Here is a 19755-nt window from a genome sequence, read left to right as displayed (position 1 = left end):
GGGTATCCTGTATTCACCCAACCCAAGGAGTTTCTGCTACAGTATATAAATATGAGTAAACAAGAAAGGCGGTCAGAAAGAAATGGAAAAGAAACTTAAAGCTACACCCAAGTCTAGACAGGCATCAGGCACCAGTATAAGTTACAGCCTTTCAGAGACTGACCTGGAACAGGCAGGCGAAAGCACAGACTTCCCAGGAACCCCCGCTCCACTGCATCATCTCCACTCGAGAGTGAAAATGGGAGTGAAGGTGCAAGTGATGCAGGTCACGATAGATCACCGATTCCAGAAGATAACTTGAAACTAGAGATGGCTTTGCAGTCCGCAAATTCATCTCCTTGCAAACCGGAATCATTGGCTGTAGCGGGGTTTGCCACTTCACTCACGGAGCACGAAAGCCGAAACAATTTGTCCAAGCTGAAGAAAATGATCGCAACATTGGCCACGGCCAAGAGTGAGCTCAAGAAAGACATACAGAAACATATGAAGAAAGAAATAAATGGCTTGCTCAAGACAAATGAGAAGCTGTGGCTGGAGATGCAGCAGGAATATAAAGACTTGGAAAAACATATATATATCATATATATATATAATCGTTTTGATGCAGTCTTTAAAGATATGCTGAGAAAAAATGAGAAACACATTCAGTAAAAATGCATCTAAACAGAGAACTTGCTGATCAGCTGGAAGACATTAAGCAGACATTCACGGCTCGAATTGAAACAGCGGAACATTTGGCATCTAACGCGATGGAAAAGCTACAGCTGCGAATTCCGAATGCAGATAGAAGCAGAAGGAATAATGTTAGAATTGAAGGTCTACCTAAGAATCATAAAATTCCAAACCCAGTGAAATTTGTAGCTGAACTATTCTCAAAAATAATTGGAGAGGACTTTAAATCAGATACCGAGATAGCGGCAGCTTATCGCATACATGGATCAAATACCTTTAAACCTAGGTCTTTAATTGTCCACTTCGAGAGATTACAATTTAAGCTTGATGTAATGGCACTTCTCAGACACAAACAAGAGATTATATTTGAAAATAACCACATTCGTATTTTCCCTGATTTCTCACCCTCAACAGCTGCTAAACATGCAGCTTTTTACAACAGTAAACAGCGGCTACGGAAAGCGAATATCAGATATAGCCTCTTGTATACTGGCAAAGTGAAAGCGGAAATTCAAGACAAACATCACATCTTCTCTTGCACAGATGAAGCAGATAAGGAATTAAGAAAGCTGATCCCGATGCTTTTTTGAAATACAAAAGTGAGTCGCATCCCGTCATGGTATGGCAAGAAGATATTACCTACTGTCTGATCTGCTTGCAATGATACGGGTACCATAATTATACAACCTTTTCTCTTCTCAGACACTTTTTGTTTATGTTTATGCTTTAATTATAATTGTAGGCTTATGTGTGGAAGAAATTAAAGCGTTTTTTTTTTTTTTAACTACCATAGATATTCGCATATAAGCCAAAAAATTTATGCCTTAAAATTCATTCAAAAATACAGGGTCGACTTATCTGTGGGGCAACACAATTTTCCATAGAATTTGGGTAATGGCACAGTGCACAGTGCTTTTATTTAAAACAGTTGCATTTTTACAGGAGACCCACATACTAAGCAAGGATCAGTTCCAGCTGCAAAAAGACTGGACTGGCCAAATGTTCCATTCCAGCTTTACAAAGAAAACTAGAGGTGTGGAAATTATCATACATAGAATAGTCTCATTTATGGTATAAGATGTAGTATCTGATCCTCAAGGGAGATATGTGATTGTCCTGGGCAATTAATTTAACTGTAAAGTAATTCTGATAAATGTTTATGCACCCAATGTTGAATGATAGGGAATTCATGCAAAATGTATTTACATCCATTCCCAATGTGAACATTTATAAAATTATAATGGCTGGGGACTTTAATTGTGTTTTAAATCCACTCTTGGATAGGACTCCTGTCACGGGGGGATGACATCTAACACTGCAAATACAATTACACAGTTTTTAACTGACCACAACCTATTAGACTCCTGGAGATTTCTAAACCCAAACTCAAGAACATATTCCTTCTACTCACCAGTGCATCATTGCTACTCAAGAATTGATTTTTTTTATAGATAATAATTTCTTGCCTATGATTAAATCTTGTAAGTATGACGCTATTGTTATTTTCGACCATGCCCCTTTGATCTTGGAGCTAAAATCATTAGGCCCCACACACTCATCTCGCAGATGGCGTCTTAACCCACTTCTATTAGCAGAAGAGAACTGTATAGAATTTATATCCAAACAAAGCAGTTTCTTCCTAGAGACAAATACATCCTTGGAGGTCTCTGCAGGAATACTCTGGGAAACTCTAAAGGCCTTCTTAAGAGGACAGATTATTTCTTTTCTCTCCCACAGAAGTAAATTAGAAACCTATAAGGTATCAGAGCTATCCATCAAAATTACTAGAATAGATGAAGACCATGCCAGGTGTTTAAGTGAGGCACTTCATAGGAAAAGGCAGGCTCTGCATTCAGAGCTCAACCTCTTAACAACCAAAGAAACGGAACTTATTTTTAAATCAAGACATCATTACTATGAAAACGGAGAGAAAACTAATAAGTTCTTAGCTCAACAAATCCACAAGCAAGAAGTTCGCAATGCAATCCCAGCAATCACCAACACGAACCATAAAAATATAATGCACACATTCAGAGACTACTATAAATCCTTATATTCTATTGAGTTTAAAGAAGACAGCACACAATCTATATTGCATTTCTAGATACATTACAGATACCACAAATAGATACTTTTAGTGCAGAGGAACTGGATAAACTTTTGGCACTGTTAAAATTACTAGATGCTATAAAGTCGCTTCAAAGCAGGAAAGCAGCAGGCCCTGGGGCCTCATGTATAACACCTTGCGTAGAATTTGCACTATAGCATGACGTAAACACAAATGCTGAAATCTGCTTACGCACAGAAAAATCCAGATGCAGGAATCTCGGCGTACTCCAACTTATGCGTTCTTCCGCTCCATAAATCCCGGTCAGCGTGAAAAGTAATGCTCGTGCACGCACTTGCTGTCCCGCCCAAACTCCTCCCAGAATTACGCCTCTTTGAATATGCAAATCAATATAAATAGCCTTTAACCTCAGCGTTCTGTGAAAAGACAATGGGAAAAGCAGGGGGGGAAATATAAGAATTTCAGCAAATACCAAGTGGAGGCAAAGGAAAACATACTATTTGTTGATTTAAACAGTGGAATAAACAACAAAAGGAAGTTGATCGAGTGACATAGCGTGTTGGAGAAACTCGAAAGCTCAAGTTCACAAAGTCACACAGTGCCAAAATAAAAAAGAAGTCACATATCAAAGTCGCCGTGAAAGGCAAGTTGTAGCCCACCTCTGAGCTTATTAGTGTACAGACAAAAAAAATAGGCACACAGTGGGAAAAAAGCATGAAATGTCAACTTTAACCTCGAAATTTCCACTTTAATCACGTAGTTAATTTTGTCATTAAAGTAGAACATCATAAACTTTATCTTAAATTCATTTAATTTTTTAGTTTCTCAAATCCCATCGTAAATAAAGTAGCACATTAAATGCTTTGTTTTGTATTTGATCTTCAATGTGCTCTACAGGTGCTGGTCATAAAATTAGAATATCATGACAAAGTTGATTTATTTCAGTAATTCCATTCAAAAAGTGAAACTTGTATATTAGATTCATTCATTACACACAGACTGATGTATTTCAAATGTTTATTTCTTTTAATTTTGATGATTATAACTGACAACTAATGAAAGTCCCAAATTCAGTATCTCGGAAAATTAGAATATTGTGAAAAGGTTCAATATTGAAGACACCTGGTGCCACACTCTAATCAGCTAATTAACTCAAAACACCTGCAAAAGCCTTTAAATGGTCTCTCAGTCTAGTTCTGTAGGCTACACAATCATGGTGAAGACTGCTGACTTCACTGTTGTCCAAAAGACGACCATTGACACCTTGCACAAGGAGGGCAAGACACAAAAGGTCATTGCTAAAGAGACTGGCTGTTCACAGAGCTCTGTGTCCAAGCACATTAATAGAGAGGCGAAGGGAAGGACAAGATGTGGTAGAAAAAAGTGTACAAGCAATAGGGATAACCGCACCCTGGAGAGGATTGTGAAACAAAACCCATTCAAAACTGTGGGGGAGATTCACAAAGAGTGGACTGCAGCTGGAGTCAGTGCTTCAGAACCACCACACACATACGTATGCAAGACATGGGTTTCAGCTGTTGCATTCCTTGTGTCAAGCCACTCTTGAACAACAGACAGCGTCAGAAGCGTCTCGCCTGGGCTAAAGACAAAACTGCTGCCGAGTGGTCCAAAGTTATGTTCTCTGATGAAAGTAAATTTTGCATTTCCTTTGGAAATCAAGGTCCCAGAGTCTGGAGGAAGAGAGGAGAGGCACAGAATCCACGTTGCTTGAGGTCCAGTGTAAAGTTTCCACAGTCAGTGATGGTTTGGGGTGCCATGTCATGTGCTGGTGTTGGTCCATTGTGTTTTCTGAGGTCCAAGGTCACCGCAGCCGTCTACCAGGAAGTTTTAGAGCACTTCATGCTTCCTGCTGCTGACAAACTTTATGGAGATGCAGATTTCATTTTCCAACAGGACCTGGCACCTGCACAAAGTGCCAAAACTACCAGTACCTGGTTTAAGGACCATGGTATCCCTGTTCTTGATTGGCCAGCAAACTTGCCTGATCTTAACCCCATAGAAAATCTATGGGGTATTGTGAAAAGGAAAATGCAATATGCCAGACACAACAATTCAGAAGAGCTGAAGGCCACTATCAGAGCAACATAGTATCTCATAACACCTGAGTAGTGCCACAGACTGATCAACTCCATGCCACGCCGCATTGCTGCAGTAATCCAGGCCAAAAGGATCCCCAATTAATTACTGAGTGCTGTACATGCTCTTACTTTTCATGTTCATACCTTTCAGTTGGCCAACATTTCTAAAAATCCTTTTTTTGCATTGGTCTTAATTGATATTCTAATTTTCCGAGATACTGAATTTGGGACTTTCATTAGTTGTCAGTTATAATCATCAAAATTAAAAGAAATAAACATCTGAAATACATCGGTCTGTGTGTAATGAATGAATTTAATAATACAAGTTTCACTTTTGAAATGGAATTACTGAAATAAATCAACTTTGTCATGATATTCTAATTTTATGACCAGCACCTGTATGTGTGTGAATCACTACTTGCTTCCGTTCTTTCTCTTTCTCCGACAGGACACAGAATCCATTTCATTCGTGATATTACAGCTGTCTGAATAATTAAAATACTAAGATGTATACGTGATATCATTTTCATGATGATTGGAATGAAAGCATGTTATTAAACATGGAAACACGATGGTGCAGTGATTGTTCATTTTCGCACAAGATGCTGCTGCATTTCATCTTAAAAATGACATCGTCATCATATGTAAATGCGCACTTTATAAAGTGGCGCAGGTTGTGTAATATTATAACTGTAGTGCAAGTTTACAGTGGGGTAATTGTACTTATAAATACAAACAGTTCTACAAGGAGCAATTGATTGAGTGCGTTTATAGTTCGATGGGATGAAACTGTTTCTGAACCACAAGGTCGATACAGGAAAGGCTTTGAAACGTTTTGCCGTGGCTTTGGCAGCATGTGCTTGATGCTGTATACCAATAATTCTCTTTCTGATCAGCTGCTGCTGTGATTCCCCACTCAGATACAGTGATATAAATACTCCAAGTGGTGCAGTGAGAGTAATGTGGAAAAAGATGATCCGCTGTGGCAACCCTTAAAGGGTGCAGTTGAAAGAAGAAGATGGTGCAGTGAGAGTAACAATGCTAAAGCAGTTATGGTACTTCGAATAGTATGGCTATTCCCTGGGCCATTATTATGTTACAGGTAATCTACAATCAGATGCAATACACTGAAACACAATATGCAGTTAGTTTCAGTGTATTTATAACGCTGCATCAGAAATGTGGTTCTAAGAAATAAAGGGTAACCACACAGGAACAATAGCACTGCTTTGACACTGGGTGCCGCCAGTCTGCAAAACCGAGCGGAGAACTTGCATACGACAGGGTATGAGGTACGTGGCTTTACGTCAAGTGTAGGTTTTATACATCGTGATTTGAACGTGGAAACGTTCTTATGCAACATTTCTGTGAGTACGCACCGTTTATGCACCGTGTGAGGCGGCGTTGGATCCCCCATCCCAACGCTTCCCATGTTGTTGGCTGGCTGCATATATAAGGCCGTCCGTCGCTCTGGTCTCTACATTCCCTTCCTTGCTTCGCCATGGGATTCACGTCTCCCTGCTGATAACTACAGCATTTTTAATTTAATCTACGGCTTCTCTGCTGTTTTTATTGTTCGTTTATTACGATTATAGTTATTGTGTAGGTATTTTAGACTTACTTTACATTGTTCAGGTACCCAGTTCCTTTATCATTCCAACCGTACCCCCATTAACATGTCTATCGAGGTGATCACCATCGATCAAACAACTGTCACTTACCGAGTGGTTTCCATGCCCGGAGATGGCACCTACCTTTTCCATTCTCTTTGTTACATATTGCACGGCCATATCAGGCTCACTGTTGATATCCGGAGAGCACTATAAGAGTGAAATGCTTAAGCCCTTCACCTATGGTTCTACATGTGAGTTGATGGCTTCCGCTGAATTGTTCGGATGTCGTTTTCAAGTGCACCGAAATGGCCAAATATTTTACACCTTTCGACAACCGCCAGTGCCTCTTAAACATCTTAGGTTCACAGGTGACGATTTGAGTAATGGACACTGATGTTTATGGATGTTTAAACTCTCAAAAGCTGGATGTGAAGTTATCGATGAAACCGGTTGTATGCTTACAACGCTTGACAGATGCCGAATGTCACTTCAACACAAGTCCTGTAAATACTGTTGTAATTGAAGCAAACCATGAAACTCAAATTATGAAAGCAGCAATCCAAGCTGTGAGATTTGAAACAAGATTACTGTTCACATGACCAACTGTACGTTACATGCTCAATTAGTAAGCTCAGCGCACAGCTTGGTCATATTACAACCGGAGGGCCGAACTCACAATGTGGTATACAAAGAGATCCTTAAATAATTGGCATATTTTCCCTCAGTTTAAAAAGGTTTAATTTTCTTCTTAATAAAAATTTTAAGGCAGTACTTCGCCGCTGAGAAGCGCGGGTATTTTGCTAGTGTAATATATTCACCAGCAAAGTCAAACACCCCAGAGATATTATCGGGTGCAGAAAAAGCATTCAAGATGATTGAATGGAACTACCTTTTTATTAAATTAGAGAAATTTGTGTTTGGCCCCAATATTTCTGCATGTATCAAACTACTGTATACCAATCCAGAAGCTCCAGTTTGTATTAACAACATTTGTTCAGACTACTTTAAACTAGAACTTGGTACCAGACAAGGATGCCCCTTGTCACCACTGCTATTTGCAATCACCATTGAACCACTGGCAATTCACTGTCAAAATGCTTATCAGATAAAGGGGATTATCAGAGAAGGGCTTGAACAGAAAATTTCTCTATTTGCAGATGATATGGTACTGTATATATCAGACCCACAAAATACTATGCCTGCAGTCTTAACAGCTCTTATGGGATTTCAAAAGATCTCAGGTCTCAGAATTAATTTGAAAAAAAGTGTGCTCTTTCCAGTGAATTCTCAAGCATACAATATCAGATTGGACACCTTCCCTTTTATCATTGCAGATCAGTTTAAATACCTAGGGATAAATATCACAAGTAAATATAAAGCTCTTTATCAACACAATTTCGCCATCTGTATGGAAAAAATTAAGCAAGACTTGCATAGATGGTCAACACTTCATCTCGCTTTAGCTGGAAGAATTAATATTGTTAAGATGAATATCCTTCCTAAGATTCTCTTTTTATTTTAAAACATTCTAATATACATCAATAAATCATTTTTAAGTAATTAGGTTCAGCCCTAACCTCATTTATTTGGAACTCAAAACATTCACGTATCCATAGAGTGACCCTTCAAAGACCTAAGGCAGAAGGTGGCATGGCTCTACCCAACTTTCAGTATTATTACCGGGCAGCAAACATACAAGCTATAAAAACCTGGACACAAATAGATGAACATACACAGGTTTGGTCAGCAATAGAAATAAATCCCTCCCAACCCATTAACAGCTGTGTTTGGTGTTCTTCCAGATGGGCTTAAAGCGGAGAAGGACAAACAAAGTTTGATTGCCTTTACTACACTATTGCCACGTAGACTTATTTTGCTAAACTGGAAGAATCCTAACTCTCCTCTTTTAAGTCATTGGTTAAATTATATTTTATACTCTTTGCAATTGGAAAAAATGTAATTCTCAGTTACAGGATCTATGCAGAAATTTTTCAAAACTTGGCAGGATCTAATCAATAATATTTTAGCATAAGCTTTTAAAGTACTGAGGAAATAATTGTCTTCGCATTTCTTTTTTTTATCCGCCTATTAAACTCATCAATTTATGTATTTTGACCAGCTTTAAGCTTTAATCTGTTAGCCATGCTCTCTTTCTCAGGGTTGGGGGTTGGGTTGATTTGTTTTCAATCCTATTTTTTGTAAAAATTGATCTATCTATATGGAAATTTTGCAATAAAATCAGATAAAATTAAAATAAAAAAAAAGAATTAGCCCAATTTCTATACATCAGACCAAGGAGATGAACCATAGTCAATAAAAAAACACAAAAATCGTAATTGGCATGTTAAAAATCTAGTAATAAAAACAAATCACTAAACCTAAATTGAGTCAGAATACAAAGCAGAGAATCACTAACCAGAATTTCCAAAATAACAATAGACAAGTACTAGAGGCTTTGAATATATCCACAATCTTGGACAAACTGTTGTGCTTAACACCCAGCTTTATATGTTTGCACTGATGATGTCAAGTGGTGCCACTTTAAGGCCACACCTCTCTAAGCAAAAGTTGGTGCAAGGCAACCGTTCACAACATGGCGACGGCCACAGAAAGCCAAAATAGCATTGAAACACGAAAATATTTAAAATGAAGTCAAAAGTAAAATCCTGATATAAAATTCCAGTTCAGTGCCCTACAAATACCTAAAGAGAGACAGAAAATCTAGAACAAGAACATTACAAAAAATGTTAAATGTAGGCAGACCATAACAGTTTTGCACTGGTTCCTTGATTTAAAGTTAATTGTTTAGCGTAGTTAAGTGTTCAATCAGGAATTACCCAAGAGGTAGCTGCTGCCTTAGACAGATCACATTGGCATTTGCTTTGTCAATGTTCTTTGGTTCCCAATCATGGTTTCTATGTAAGTTTCTCCTCTGTATTTAGTTTTACTACTCAATTTTTATTTTTATCTTTTTTTTTGGATTAAGCAGTTCAGGAGTATTCTGATCTAGCACAAAATTGCTTGAAAAACGCTTTAATTGTGAATTGACCCTAAGTGCTATTGCAGTGAATGGCCGAACAATATCAATACCAAGTGTAACTAATATGCAGCTAGACTCGTTGTTGTTGTTTTGTGTTTCTCCTCGGTTAGCTCAGCTGGCTATCTGAATGCCCATTAATGGTGGACCGCTTGCAATTAACTTCTCAACCTCATTCAGTTAATGTCTTGCTGCTGTTCATTTCTCTCAATTTAAAGAGACAGAGACAGAGCACAGGGAAAAAGTATGTTCTTATGTAAACTTAATAAAAAATAAACTGTCGGAAAGTATATAGAAAGTAATGACAACAAAATTTAAACATTAGTAGAATTGTATTTGAGGCATAATTGTACCTCTGAAACTAATAGGAAGTGCCATCAGGGTGACCTGAGTACACCCAGGGTCAAAGCAGTGCTGCTGTTCCCATGTGGTTTCCCTTTATTTTTCAGATTCACATCCCTGATGTGGCTTAATCAAATACACTGAAATTAACCGCATATTGTTTTTTACTTTAATGCATCTGATTGTAATCAACCTTTGACCATATAATGGTTCACGGAGTTGCCAAACTATTCTAAATACCACAGCTGCTTTAGCATTGTTACTCTCGATGCACCACTCAGAGTATTTTAACCCACTGTATCTGAGTGTGGAATCACAACTATACAGCAGCTGATCGGAAAGCTATACGGCAGTTGTGTCAAGAGCGGAGAGAATTATCAGGATACAGCTTCTAGAAAACGCTGCCTCAGCCATGCTTACAGTCTATTTGAACTTATACCATTTGGCAAACGTTTTTCGAGCCATTTCTGTACGGACCTCGAGGTTCAGAAACAGTTTCATCCCAAGAGCTATATATGCACTCAATCAGTCCATCAAGTGCTCCTGGTTGAACTGTTTGTACTTATAAGTACAATTACCTCTATGTAAACTTGCATTATAGTTGTAATGTTGCACAACCTGAGCCACTTATGCTTTCATATTGTATATTTTCCATTGTTTTGTTATTGTATTATTATTATTATTATTTTACCATTTTATAGGAAAATAATTTTATGGAGGATTTGCATATTGAATCTCATTTTACCATAAAATAGCAATAAAGGAATTCAATTTATATTTCCAAGCTGTATCTTCTTGGATCTCTTGAGATCTTTTTTTAGATGAAATGCAGTAAAGTATATGTATTACATTATACAGATACATTTTTATCTCCATTTAAATAATGTATACTGTTAATAATTAAATGTGTGGACACAACGTACAGTGGTAGTGATGAACTGACGCCCCATTCAGGGATTGTTCTTACCTCGTGCTGTATGCTTGCTAGGACTGGCATGACCCTCGATGGATAGATGGATGGAATACTTAAACATGTACTGTGAAGATATTTCAATATCCCTTAAATGTTTTGAAGAATCGCCGTTCTAAGCTTACAGATTGCTTAACATCTATTACAGAGCTGATTGTGTGGCGATTGGTTACTTGGAGAAAGAAAAGGAATGACAGGAATGGGGGTTAGTTAATTTGAAAGAGACAGTACTGCTGCAATAAATTATTTTATCAAGGGTCACACATGGCGCAGCAAACATCTTGTGGGAGGCAGGAGCAATCTCTGGACTGGGCGCCAGCTCATTGCTGCCACCGTGCCCCCATGTTTCATACATTAATTCCTATCGTCATGAAAAGTATATCAAGTATACAGTGATCCCTCGCTATATCACGCTTTGACTTTCGTGGCTTCACTCTATTGCGATTTTTTTCTCATACACGCTTACGTCACTACGCATGCGCTTTCTGAGAACTTTTATCTAAGCCCTACGATGGCTCCTAAACATGCTGCTTTTTCTAAGCCTTCTGACAATAAAACTAAGCGCTGGAGGAAGATGCTTACTATCCAGGAGAAGGTGAAACTCTTGGATATGATTAAAGATGGCAATACCCTACAAAAGCCTCCTCACGCATATGAAAAGACAGCGCCAGCAACTGCCTATCAAGATGTTCTTCAGTCGCACACCCAGACACCCACTTCCTACTCCTAGTACTACTTCACTGAAGACAACAACGCACCTGCTGAAGATACTGCACTACCTCTGAAGACTCTCCTACTGAGGTTGTGCCTTAATAGGTTAGTGGTTGTGTGCAATTAAATGTACAGTACAATAATCTACTATATAAAAGCGTTCGGGATTGCCGTCCTGTGAGTGCAAAGCGTAGTGGTATTCCGCTTATTACAAACTTACTACTTGCGGCTTGAGGTATGAAGCGACGCGATGTGAGCAGAGTTCTGCTGCTCTCATCGTTCCATTGCTTTTGTGCGCGATGCGCTGGAAAAATAGACAAAATTATGTCTCTGGAAATAATTAATGTTGATGGAGTACAAATGCCTCACCGCGTAGTAAATATCAGGGGAGATGGTGCTTGCTTATTCTCATCTATAGCTTATTTAGTGCATGAAACTCCGTCTTTAGCGGTACAGATTCGGGCTGACATTGTACGACTTTGGACAGGCACTTGAGGGGATAAAAAAAAACATAGGTTTTCGGGAGATGTTATGAATGGGCACTTTGATGTTCTCATTCCCTACACTTACATGGCTGAAGTACACATGGAGCGCACAAAAATTGAGGATAAAAGTCGGTAAGAAGCGAAGCGATGTGTGCAGAGTTCTGGTGCTCTCATCGTTCCCTTGCTTTTGTGCGCGATGCGCTGGAAAAATAGACAAAATTATGTCTCTGGAAATAATTAATGTTGATGGAGTACAAATGCCTCACCGTGTAGTAAATATTAGGGGAGATGGTGCTTGCTTATTCTCATCTATAGCTTATTTAGTGCATGAAACTCCGTCTTTAGCGGTACAGATTCGGGCTGACATTGTACGACCTTGGACAGGCACTTGAAGGGATAAAAAAAAAACTTAGGTTTTCGGGAGATGTTATGAATGGGCACTTTGATGTTCTCATTCCCTACACTTACATGCCTGATGTACACATGGAGCGCACAAAAATTGAGGATAAAAGTCGGTCGCCTTAAAAGGCTAGTGCGCCTAGTATGATATTTGTAACGTCTAATATGTCTTATTTTCTCTTATTTTGTTTAATATATTGGGTAATACGAGTGTAATGGTGACTAAAGGGTGTTATTTGATGTCTATAGGGCTCTAATAATGTTAAAAAACGTATTTAGAAGGTCGTAAACAGGTTTTCTATACTCTTAACTGCGAAAATATTCGATTTATAAATAAAGAATCCTACTTCGTGAAAATTCATTTATCACGATAGAGTCTGGAACGGATTAACCGTGATAAACGAGGGTTCACTGTACATCTTAATATTTAAATTATTCAGAGAGTTGTAATATCCTGAATGTAATGTATTCTGTGTCCTGTCAGTGTAAGAAAAAGCCCGTTTAAGACGCACGTAGTGATTCACACACATACAGCACATAGAAGAACACGTAGAATACGAAGCATTTAACATACTAGTGTAGTTACGATGGGATTTGAGAAACTAGTAAACGATTTTAAGATGAAGTTTATGATACTTTATTTTAATGACAAAATAAACTATGTCATTAAAGTGGAAATTTCAATCTTTTTTCTCCACCGTGTCCCTGTTTTTTTCTTTTCTCTGTACCCTATTGGCTTCCATATGACACTCATACAGTGGGCTACGACTCACCTGTTCACGCCAACTTGGATAGCTGACCGCTTCTTTTTTTATTTTGGGCACTGTGTGACTTTCTGAACTTGAACTTTCCAGTTTCTCTGCCAGTCGATGTCACTCGATTGACTTTATTTTGTTGTCTATAACATTGCTTAAACCAACAAATAGTACATTTTTCCTTGCCTCCACTTGGTATTTGCTGAAATTCTTCTTTTATCTCCATTCTTTTGCCATTGTCCTTTCACATAATGCTGAACTTAAGATGCTATTTATATTGATTTGCATATTTAAAGAGGAGTAATTCTGGGAGGAGTCCAGGTGGGTGGCAGACGTGTGCACGTGCGTTACATTTCATGCTGACCAGGATTTAGGTAGCGGAAGAATGTGGAAATTGGCATATGCACAGATTTATGAATCTAGATTTTTTTGTTTGTATGCACATTTTTGTTTTTGTCCGTACCCCATGTTTTATTGTAAAGTCTATGCACTGCATTATACGTGTGGATAATGCACATGCACGCACATCACCCAAGCCAATCTTTGTTAAGGTAAATGTTTCAGTACTATTGATTAATTTTGGTTTACTATTAGTAGAGCCTGTAGCAATCATAAGGTAACCTTTATTTTATTTTGCATGTTACTGCATTTAGTATTAAGCAATATTATTCGACTGTAGCTGCAACAGGGTTTTAAAATGTTGATATTACTCCTGCTGAAATGAAAGAACTCCAGATAGAAAGACCAGAATCACTTCGTATTTCATCTGCTGTCTCCAACTGACCTGTTGATTATGCCCTGGAAATTCCACTCAGGGCATAAAAGTAGATGTGTTGCAGCTACAGTCATGAAATTTCTAAAATCTTGCTCTCTCTTAATAGCATCGACATTGTTCTGCTTCAGTGGTACTTTGTGCCTTTGCATACAACACACATATAGGTTATTTAAACATTATATTGGTGCCTCTTGATCTACTGTTTGATTGACCATTGGCTTAAATGAGAAACTACATCCAGCTCATTGTATTTTTTATGTGATATACATAGAGTGTAAATCTATGCATGTGACACCCTGGGGCCTGTGGGGGTGTTAATCTGATAATGCTATAAACAATTTTCTCAATTATGGATAATATAAAAGAGGTGATACTTCATATATAATTTGTTATGCACCTAGCTTTTCCTAATAATCAAATTAAATCCAGCAGTCACCTATAAAATACCTAGTCAGTGGGAGGATATTTGTAAAGAATTTATTATTGCAATGCAAACTTCACAGTACTGCGGTGGGCTGGCGCCCTGCCAGGGGTTTGTTTCCTGCCTTGCGCCCTGTGTTGGCTGGGATTGGGTCCAGCAGACCCCCGTGACCCTGTAGTTAGGATATAGTGGGTTGGATGATGGATGGATGGACTTCTTCACAGTAGAGCTCAAGTACTATGTAATACATATTGTGTGAGATCTCAAATTAGAGATTAGCAGATCATAGTGAAATTCTTGTGCCACTGTTGAGATGATATATAAATAAATAATGTAAATAAGAGTAGTAAGATAAATAAATACAGTAAATAAGTGGGGGAAAAGTAACATACAGTACAATTATAAATAAACCAGCAGGTGATATAGTACACAGTGTACAGCTGATTGGATCAGGCTGCTTCGAGTTCACTGACCTTAGGGCCGGGGGGGAAGAAGTTGTCCCTGAAATGGGTGGAGTGAATGGTGAGGCTCCGGTAGCACCTTCAGAAGTGAAAACAGGCTGGAGGGCACAATGGTGTCAAAGGCCGTCTATAGTCAATGAACAGCATTCTGACATAAGTGTTTTTCCTTTTTAGATGTCTCAGTCCCAGGTCTGGACAACAGTCACAAAGATACCCACACGACACTCCGAAAGAATTCAAAAGGGAAGAAACTGGCAGCATCTTTTAATACATACCTCCCAAACCGGCAGAGCTTCTATAAAAAGGTAAATTTGTCATTTAGGACAAAGGGGACAAAAAAGTTTAAGCTATCTATCTGTCTATCTATTTATGCAACCATTGCTAAGAATTTGCTTTTGAACACCTTTTAATCTTGTTCTAATTTAAGGAAACTGTATAAAAAAATTAAAGTTAAAATGCTAAAAGATTTATGGCAGCATTTAAGTATGTAGAAAATAATGACATAAACCATCATATGACCATTGTACCACTTGTCTAACAATGAACAAAAGAACCTAATGTAAACAGAAGAAAAATGAAATAGACTGAATCTTAGATAGACAGAGACCAAATTCATTACATTTGGCAGTTTATTCTCTTTCCTCTTTGTCTGATTTCCCTCTACAGGGTAGGTTACAGCCTTTCTGTGTTTTTGTTAGTTACCTAGCAGAGTGACATTTTCCTCTCAATTGCTATTTAATCCACTTGGTAAAACTGATCCCAATATAAGTTACTCAAACCCTTAGGAGGACGTTCAGAAGCCACACCTTTGGTACAGCAGTTGATTTTTCCTGCTGCTTGAGGTAAGTTAGAGAGAGAGGCCGGGAGCATGTGCTGATAGTATGTTGCCGCACCCACCACATGATGTAAGTTAACCAAGCAAAAAAGAAATCACATGTCTAAAAATGAATGTAAGAGGAAAAGATTTTCATAAGCATCACTCTGTAATCATAGAGTGAACAAATATATTCTCAGTATTTACATTACACTAAAAACAACTTCATGGCTGTGTTATTTGCACATTATAATGATAATAACTCTGTGATTTATCAGCAAAGCTCCAGACCTGTTCTCCATCATTCTCCAAAGCAGCCAATAATTTTAGCTGGGGACTTCAAGAAAGATTTTAAATCTCAATCGGGTTATTTCTTTCAGAAATGTTATGTGTAAGAAATTTGAACTTTAATTAGTTACTGGCCCTCCACAACCAACAGCTAACAATAGGACATCAAACATTGCCAATTTTACATCAATTTAATAGAAATCTGCCTTCTGTGAAAACTATTAAGTCACTGCAAACCTGTTTGTGCTCCATTTTTAACTTCATGACATTGTAAAGTACTATTAAAAAGCATGCTTTAAATGTAGTCTTCTAATTCTTGTAATTATATTGTTCATGTTATTTTAATGATTCATTACAAAAATAGCCAATAAAGAAAAATGTGATAACTGACTCTTTAGAGGTGTAAGTAAAAGCATATAAAATTCTTTCAAATCAGTTAATGGAGTCTCCATATGCACCTAAATGTTATGATATACATACATACATTTTTTAAGTTGTTTTTATAGTTTTTGTCACTTACCAGTCCATTTGCACAGTGTCATGTTTCATGTGATCCTTGTTGTTGTTTGCCTGTACAACTGGAGAAGACAACCCACCAACAGTTTTATCTGTACAGCAGGTAACCGCATCCATTGTCTTGCATTCTATGGCCAGTCCCACATACTGTAAGTGCCTGCTGCCATTCTTTCTTTCACTCTGTCTGTTTATTCTCCTGCAGCAGTCAATTTCTGTGTTGTGGAGACTTTTTCATTTATTGTCCAGTTTACCTGCTATTCATTCTTGGCAATAGTTTTTGTCTGGACATCCAGCTTTGCCTTTTATTGAGCTTCAAAAAATAAGCCTTTGATATCTGCTTCTAACCACGGCAGGTCTCTGATCCTGTTTCTGGTTTTAGCTCTGATTTAAGATGCCCTGAAATATCATCCAATTGTTTGATGTTTGATTAATGATTTTTCTGATTTGAATTTTGGTTGATACATCACCTGTCAAACAGGAGTATATTACTGAACAGTCAACATAGATAGGAAAGGTCATATTTCTTGAACATGCTAGTATTCTCTGTGGAAGCAACAAAAGTATATTGTGAGATATAACCAATATTATGTGTCTAGTATCTTGATTTTTATATTTTGATATTATTTTTGTAATGTACACGATGACAGGTTCATAAAAGAACTACTTATCTCCAGTCACCTTAGGCAAAATACTTGGGCCAGATGTTTAATGGAAATTGGAATGTTTCAGATTCTGAAACGGTGCAATCCAAAACTTTTACTTGTGTGCAATCTTGGATATAGCAAGTGGGCATTCAGTGGGGTTTCCACAAGTTATGATAAGAAACTGCCCCCAGTCCTGCAGATACTGGTAATAAGATGCCCATACATCACTGACAATGTTGTGTTTGGGAAAGAAATACTGTGTGTACCCCAGATGTTGACTTGATCTCTACAACCATTAGAGTGGAAGGTTTAAATATTCAAAATAATAAATACATTTGTTTTCCAATATTTTAAAGTGATATGCAAAAGATGCCCAAACATTTAATGCTTTCACTGGACTTTTAACCATCTGAAATAGAGAGGTGAACTACTTATGAAGGTGGATATGACTGCTGTTCTTTAGCATTCAAGTACAGTAAGCTTTGCAGATTACATGCTGATTCCCCAAGGATAATCTATACTAATAAAAGGCAAAGCCCTCACTCACTCACTGACTGACTCATCACTAATTCTCCAACTTCCCGTGTAGGTAGAAAGCTGAAATTTGGCAGGCTTATTCCTTACAGCTTACTTACAAAAGTTGGGCAGGTTTCATTTCGAAATTCTACGCATAAGGGTCATAACTGGAAGCTATTTTTCCCCATATAATGTAATGGAGTCTTGAGTTGGAGATGGCCGTGGGGGGCGGAGTTTCGTGTGACATCATCACGCCTCCTACGTAAGTACGTAGAGAACAAGGAAGAACTCCAAACAGCGATCAGCACAAAACGCCATTTCACAATTGAGAAGGCAGAAAAACATTATGAAGCAAATGATGCATACAAGCATATTCATAAGTACAGCTACTGCGGAAACAAAGCACGGCGTGAACCGTAAGTTTATATTAAATTAAGTTCATAGACAGGCTGCCACTAGCGTTTGTAATTTAGTGCCTGCCCATATAAGGCCGTCCATCAGCGGCAATCCAATAGAAACACTGCCGGTAAATGTTCACGGGTGAAGGACTGTGCTTATGCAGAGGAAGATGAGATGGTCAGGGTGGTGTTTGGCACAAACTCATTGAAACTGCGAGAGAAACTTTTAAGTGCGGGTCTTAGCTGACATTACGAGATGGCACCAGTACAGCTGGGAACCTTCGATGCAAGAACACCAAGCGGCTCACGTGAACTGGCGCAATGCGCAGACAAAAGCAACAGTTCCAAAGAGTGCTGAACAAAACCGAATTACACAATTGAGAAGGCAGCAAAAAATATAAGCGTCTTATACATACAATCATATTCATAAGTGCAGCTACTGGAAACAAAGCACACGGTGGAAAAAGTGAATGTCCTGCTAAAGGAAGACAGTGTAAAAAAACCCGTGCATGCAGTTTGTCACATCACAGATAAAAGGAAGACGAGCTGTTTATTGATGCAGTAAGGAACTAATCGATGAATGAAACCTCTTATCTTTACAACGATTGACAAACACGGAATGTAACTTGAACACATCCTACAAATACGAGCCTGATTGAAAGAAATAATGATAATCAAATCCTTGATGACAGCAACATTCAATAACACTCACAAAACAATTACTGTATATTGACAATCATGTTACGTTATTTTTAAAATGTTCCCTTTTCTTTTCATAACTTCTACTTCTCCACTGCGTACGGGTATATATATAAATGTATATATATACCCGATCTACAATACATACTTTAGCATAGACAAGCCACACGCTGTGGCTAATTGTAGAGTCTTAAGCCTCTAACGCCGACATTGAGGTTGATTCGAGGGGGTGTACTGACTATGTACGCGCGCTCCCGATTCATTTTACCTTCGCATCTCCTTGGTTTGGGACGTATGAAAAAATATTAGGTTAGCGCAGAATCATGTTACGTTATTTTTAAAATTTTCCCTTTCTTAGCACAAGCACAGCTGAGAAGCTTCGATGCATGTACTCCATAACGCGTTAAAAAATAACGCATTTAATCACACTTTCAATTCCAAGCAAACGGGAACTTTTGTCAATGCATGATTTCCTGGTACATCCATTACACTGATGCACACATCACAGCTACAAAAATGTTAGAGTCGGAATAAAGCGCGTTCCTACGACTGATCATTTCGACTACCCGAAGCCTTGATAAAAGCATGGTTTTGTGCACACTGAAAAGCAAGCAAAATTAGATGCATTACAGAAAGCGGACTTTGTGGCTCTTACTGGGGATCATTGGACTTCCGTGACCGTTAGTAATTCTAAATACATCTAATTACAAAATGTTCAATGATCACACTGTTTTAGCCTAATGTACAAAATAATTTTGGCTAATGTTACTCAGAGTTTAAAGATAAGCTGGTCAAATTACCTTTTATGTTTCTGACTTATTTTTTAAGAAGAAAAACTGCACTTTATGTTGAAATTTTGGTTATTATTATTTAAAGACAATACTATTCTGAAAATGTACTTAAAGTACTTAAACTACCACTTTATTTTTAAGTCTGCCCAATTTTAACCAGGGATGATATTTTTGTTTCTGTTTTTTTTTCAGAAATTAAAACAGCTTCAGTTTACAATATTCATGTCCATGTCTATTATTTGATTCTGTCGCCCACTAAAACCGTTTTAAATTAAAAAAAA

The 19755-nt window shown here is 37.9% G+C and overlaps 1 long non-coding RNA gene across 1 annotated transcript in view; it reads left to right on the top strand.

Annotated features, from left to right (window-relative positions):
• The window catches only part of LOC120526073, a 73074-nt gene that overhangs the window by 35464 nt on the left and 17855 nt on the right, over positions 1-19755 (top strand). Inside the window, exon 2 of the long non-coding RNA XR_005633074.1 lies at positions 14983-15113. This is a non-coding gene — a long non-coding RNA (uncharacterized LOC120526073). The remainder of the gene's footprint in view (positions 1-14982; positions 15114-19755) is intronic.

The sequence above is a fragment of the Polypterus senegalus genome, chromosome 3 (genome assembly GCF_016835505.1).
Source record: "Polypterus senegalus isolate Bchr_013 chromosome 3, ASM1683550v1, whole genome shotgun sequence".
Taxonomy (NCBI): domain Eukaryota; kingdom Metazoa; phylum Chordata; class Cladistia; order Polypteriformes; family Polypteridae; genus Polypterus; species Polypterus senegalus.
The sequence above is the reverse complement of the archived record's forward strand: the minus strand, read 5'-3'. Positions and strand labels throughout refer to the sequence as shown.